The 6005-nt window shown below is 47.0% G+C and overlaps 1 protein-coding gene across 1 annotated transcript in view; it reads left to right on the forward strand.

Moving 5' to 3' along the window:
* COL22A1 (collagen type XXII alpha 1 chain) overlaps positions 1-6005 on the forward strand; it is a 253822-nt gene that overhangs the window by 201301 nt on the left and 46516 nt on the right. The gene's annotated exons all lie outside the window — the stretch shown is intronic.

Genomic DNA, 6005 nt, shown 5'->3' on the forward strand with positions numbered 1-6005 from the left:
AAAAAAAAAAAAAAAAAAAAAAAAAAGGCAAGGAAGCAAACAAATATGGCGGTGTGACAACACAGCCAGGGGCCTGTGGGGTATCAGGATGGAGAACAGCCAGATCTCCCAGGCCCTGGCTGGCAGGTTAGACATCTGCCAGTTGTTATCCAGAGACATTGAAGTTTTACAGGGTTTGGCAAACCTAAGACTCCTGCTTCAGGAACTATAGATGTCAGGTCTCGGTGTAGATGGAACAAGAGATTCTGCCCGGGCACAGTGTTAGGTTAAGAGACACCAGCACAGCCTAGCGTCCTCTGTGCTATTGGCTGAGGATTACCCTTCTTTTCTGGGGTCATAAACAGTGGCTAACCTTGTGGCCTGGAGGATCCTGCAGTGGGTGATTTCCGCTGGTCCTCACTGTGCAGCCCTTGTCATCTTGCCAGCTGCTGGGTGCTCCCTCTACCACGGAATGACCTTTATTCAGAGAAACAAACGCCAATCAATTAGACAGATAAGGAGTTCCCTCCACTGAGTAGGAATTGTTTTCTCTATCAGCCCAACTGCTCCTGAAGTGTTGGTGTCTTGGGACAAGTGCTCTGCCTTTGTTCTTTTATAATTCCCTTCAAGGGAGGGTTTGTTCCTTTACAGAGTCAGAGAAAGCCAAAGAAAGCTTCCACCCAGAAAAAGGACAGAAATTAGTGCTGCATCTGAAAGAGGGGATTCCCCCGCCCCTTGGAAGTCCATGGTGACTGTGAGAAGTTCTCAGGGTCCACACTACAGAATGAGCTCCCAGGGACCGCAGGACACAGTGTGCCTGATGCGTTAAGGGCCAAGGGCCAGTTTACCCGCGTTACAATGTTGTCTCCTGCGACGGTGAGCCTCGTCCTAGGAAGTAGAAATGTAGTTCCACTTTACAGAGCAGGAAACTAAGGTTGAGCAAGATTAAATGCCAGTATTACAAAACTAGTAGGTGGTATAGCCAAGGTGAATCCCTGCTCGTCCAACTCCAGGAGCCGCACTGGTTAGTATGCTGTTATACCCCCAGTAATGCTATCACCACTGGCAGCACCACGGACAGCTCCCCACTAGGGAGCCTAGCTTCTACCTACACTGTCTCCGGTACAGGCCCTGTCGTAGCTTCCCCCTACCGCCACCTACTGCTGGGAAGGTGAGCTGCAGAGGATTTAAATACCTCATCTGAGGACTCACAGGCTTGCCCTGGTTCTTGGCTTCAAATCCAAGCCTATCTCTGTGCTTTTCATCCCACGCCACTCTCCAGAAAGCAGAACAGAGGATTGTTGCATTTCCTTTCTGTTGAGCCTAGTTATCAAACAGGATCTCTGCCAGACCTGCGGACACCAGGATGAATTTGTAAATTGAAAATGCTGCCCACAGTGGAGCATTTATGGTCATTGTTAGTGTCCTTTCTATAACCAAAGGCCCTGGGTGTTCACTGGTCACGTGTGTCATCAAGAAGGTTTGATTTGCTTCGTGGCGTGCGATGGTGATCCAGCGTCTGGGAAATCAGCCTCCCCAGGATTTTTCTCACAGATTTGCAGCTGCTCTCTTTGGCTGCTGGGTCTGGGGAGGTTAATGACACCGTCACATCCAGAGCTTCATTGTAGATCTTTCGAACTGCCTAAGACACTGACTCTGAGAGGTAGGGTCTGGAGATACAGTGGCTGTTGTTATGATTACAGGCCACGGAGAGGAAGAAGGAGCAAGATGCTAGAGTCAGAGCCACGGTTTTCTGGAAATGCAGTTTTCTGCAGAGTCAGATGCAATGGCGCCTTCCAGTTTGGAAGTGCCGCTTATTCTCTCCTTCATGAAAAACATGGTCTTCTTCTCGTCCACGTGTCCACCAGTCGTGTAATAGGAACTGCAGGGACTGGAGGTGCTAAATGAGCAGAAGCCGCCCATCCCCATACCCCCACTGCCTTGGAGGTTCTGGACGATTCTGGGAGCAGAGATGATACCTCCTCTGCTGTTGCTAGAACTGCCAGAAAAGGCCCTGGAATCCCATTCTTCCCGGAAGGCAACCCAGAGCCGTTTAGTCCCTGCTGTCTTCAGAAGAGGCCTCTTTTCACCCACAGCTGCCTCCATCCTGAAAGATTCTCACCACGCATGCCCTTAAACAGCTCCCTTCCAAGTCAGGAGGAAGAGGTAGGTCAGAAATAGGCCATGCTTTCTAAGGCCTGATGTGTTGGAGAAGAAAGATCTACAAGGTCATGACTCTTAGAAAAATCAAACTGGGGCCGAGGCCACCGAGAGCGGTGAGAGGTCAGTGGTTCTCCAACCCGGTTCTGCCTCTTAGCAGCTGAGTGAATTGCGCTTGCTAATTATAAGACTTGGGCAACTTGGACTCTTCTGAACCTGGGGTCCCTCATCTGTAAAAGAAGAGCTACGTGGCTTATCTCACAGAGACATGTGACAATTAAAACAAGGAAACATTTACAAAGCGCCAGGCATGGTGCCCCGCACGTAGGAAATGTGAGATGTGTGTAACTGTGGGAGGTCCTCATAATTGCTCCTCCATTTGAGTTAAGAACAACGATAACAAATTTCCAGGAAAAGAGTTAAATGATTTTAAGGAAAATAATGCCATGGGGCAGAGGTCACCTGTGAAGGCCACCTGGAGTGGGGGGTGGGATTTTAGTTGCATTGGAAAGTCAGGCAGTGCTTTGCCAGACATTTGGGGAAGAGGTTTTTGTTTGTTTGTTTGTTTTTGCGGTACGCGGGCCGCTCACTGTCGTGGCCGCTCCCGTTGCGGAGCACAGGCTCTGGACGCGCAGGCCCAGCGGCCGTGGCTCACGGGCCCAGCCGCTCTGCGGCACGTGGGATCCTCCCGGACCGGGGCGCGAACCCGCGTCCCCTGCATCGGCAGGCGGACTCTCAACCACTGCGCCACCGGGGAAGCCCGTTGGGGAAGAGTTTTCTAGGCAGAGAAAACAGCAGGCAAAATTTCAGGGACAGGGCTTATTCTGAGAATAGCAGAGACTTACTAATTTGAGAAAGTTTAGGCCCTGCTCTCGACAGTTTGTAAACTCCTGGAGAGAATTACCTGTTTGATGGATTCACAAAAGCCAGCATCCTTAGAGCAGCCTCTGCTAGGAAAATAACCTGCAAGTAATTGTTACATTATGCACTTAGCAAATGATGGTGTTGAGGAAATATAATTAAAAACTAAACAGAATCTTCTCCCAAACCAGAAAACCTGTCCACAAAGAAGGGAAATAGTGTTATTTTTGTACAAGCATCAAGCCAGAGTATTATAAGGCATCACAGGCAATTTTGCTACGAGATTGTAAAGACAAAGAAATCTCACCCTTTTCTATGGCTAAGCAGCTATGACCCATGATGTGTGTGTCCTCAGGATGAACAATAACTAGTTCTCATGTAAGAGGACCGTGCAGCACCGTTTGTCATGTTCATCCTAATTCACCTGGTAATCAGAGTGCTCATCTGCTTTAGTGAGTTAGTTTTGTAGAAAAGGAAATCAGACTTCTCTTTGCGGCTTGGAACAAGGGACTGCGAAGTTAGACTCCTACTTTCCTTTAGAACCTGGGAGATGGGGCTTTATTTTCCTTGCTGATTACATTTCAAAGAGATGTTCCCAGGTCCTTGAGAAAGACTTTCCCGGGTCCTAGAGCTGGCAAAAGGCTTATTCAGCTTTGAAAAGGACTTACACACATTTCAAAGAGACAGAGAAAGAACTCACAGTGTCAAGTTTTCTGAAGTAAATGCTCTAATAAAAGGGGTTGTGGTGGGAGTTTCTTCCCTTCTTTTCAACGGGAAAAATGAAGCCCTTCCATTGGACCCTCAATAAACATGTACTGAAGAGAGCTGAGCTAGCAAAGTAGTAAACTCCTAATGTCCCTGGAATGTAAACTCCAGGCGGGCAGGTGGTTTTTTTGGTTTTGTTGTTTCTAATCTGTTTCTTTGATTGCTGTATTCTTGGTGCATAGAAAGATTCCCAGAACATGGTCAGCAAGGTCAGCTGGGCTTCTAGACTATAAATCTAGTGCTCTTGACATTAGAAAACCAATGGGACAAGGCATCATGACCTAGGAAAATAACCAGGAAAGTAACTTGGTCAGGAGGAGGCAGTTTGGATACAGACAGATCTGGATTAGATGCCAAATCTTGTTTCTTATTACCTGTGTGACCTCAGGCGACTCACTTCACCTCCCTGGTCTCCAGATTTCTTATCTCTACGCTCTGGTAATAACCCCTACCTCACTGAGTAGTTTTCCTGGCTAAATTAGATAATGTAGACATATTAAACACTGTTTTGCATCAGCTCAGGATATACACAAAGAAATGCGTGAAGTGGGATCTCATGTGGACGCCCTGGAAGAGCACCCGGCAGAGTAGGGGCTCTGTAAATGTCAGTCCTCTTTTCTGGAAGAAAGTGAGTCAGGCTTGGGGGTGGCTGTGTTTGCTTTGATCCCCAGCTGCGGCGGAGAAGGAGACAAGGACAACTGTGGAGATCCTTGAGCTGCTGCCATTTAGTTGCTGTGAGATGAGGGTTGAAACCATTCTAAGCCCAGACTGAGGGCTGGAAATTGAAAGGACACCATTTGCTTTTAAGGCAGTCGTCCTAAATGTCGGAGAACCAGTGTGCTATTCTGTCACTTCTTTTCATTGAGATTATAAAGTGGCCCTGCAGACAGTGCTGGCTCTATAGATTTTAAAACAGTAGACATAATTACATGCAAAGGTGTTGGAACAAATGCTCTTCCCCTCTGAACCTATTTGTTTTTTCCTCTACACAGAAGCATTTGGCACTTTACAGGCATTAGATCACCTAACCCTCCCAATATACCCAAGGGAGGCAGCCAGGGTGTTATTAGGTAGCTATTGTCATCAATGAGCTGCTGATGTGGTACAACAGTCTGGATAGGAAGACGACTGGGCGTGATGTTTCAGTGCGAGATTTGTAGGGTTCTGGACCTGGACCCTCATAGATTGACCTGCCCCCTCGCATCCTTCATTAACTCAGTGAATAAACAGAGCAAAGAAGGGACGTGATCTTCTGAAAGATGCAAAGATAAGGGAGGACAGGCCTGGAAACACAGCCAGGATTGACTAATTGCCAACAACTTCTTTTACTGCATAATACATTCTTTTAAAGGAACTGAATTGTTTTTGTTTAATGACATTTTACTGGAATATACTTGTTAACATACTAAACACAGGGCCAGAGAGGTGACAGTTAAGAGGGATTGGAACCTCTGAATGTTACTTTCAGGATTAGTTTGTAAAACTACATTTTTGGTAGGTCGCATGCTATGTCTTGATGACCATGATAATGAAGATGATGGTGCTGTGAAGGAGAGGGGGAAGAGAATGACAGAGGTGCCAGCAGTGAATGTTGTAGTGGTGGCAGTGATGATGATGATGATTGGTATGAGGGGAGGATAGTGGCTGTGATGGTGATGATGCCATAACGACGGCAACAGTGATGGTGACAGTGATGAGGATGGTGTTGATGACCATAGTGATAATTATGATGAGGATGATGATAGCTGATGTTTATTGAGAGCTAACACTGAGCCCGCCACTAGTCTACTTTGTAGATTTCAGTGCATTTAATCCTCACAACAACCCCATGAGTCTACTGTTATCATCCTCATTTTAGAAGTAGGAAACAGAGAGTTGAAACAACTTGCCCAATGACACACAATTAGTAAATGACAAAGCCAGGATTTTGTACAAATACAAAATAGTAAAAAAATAATAATTATATTTATTACACTTACTATATCCTGAGCTCTATGCTAAGTGTTTTCTGTGTATTAATTTGATTTTATTCTCCCCACACTTCATGAGGGGGGCAATCATTACTCTATTTTGTAGATTAAAAAAGCTACAGGGCTTCCCTGGTGGCGCAGTGGTCGGGAGTCCGCCTGCCGATGCAGGGGACACGGGTTCGTGCCCCGGTCCGGGAAGATCCCACATGCCGCGGAGCGGCTGGGCCCGTGAGCCATGGCCACTGAGCCTGCGTGTCCGGAGCCTGTGCT

This window comes from Lipotes vexillifer, unplaced genomic scaffold (genome assembly GCF_000442215.2).
Source record: "Lipotes vexillifer unplaced genomic scaffold, Lipotes_vexillifer_v1.1 scaffold394, whole genome shotgun sequence".
Lineage (NCBI taxonomy): Eukaryota > Metazoa > Chordata > Mammalia > Artiodactyla > Lipotidae > Lipotes > Lipotes vexillifer.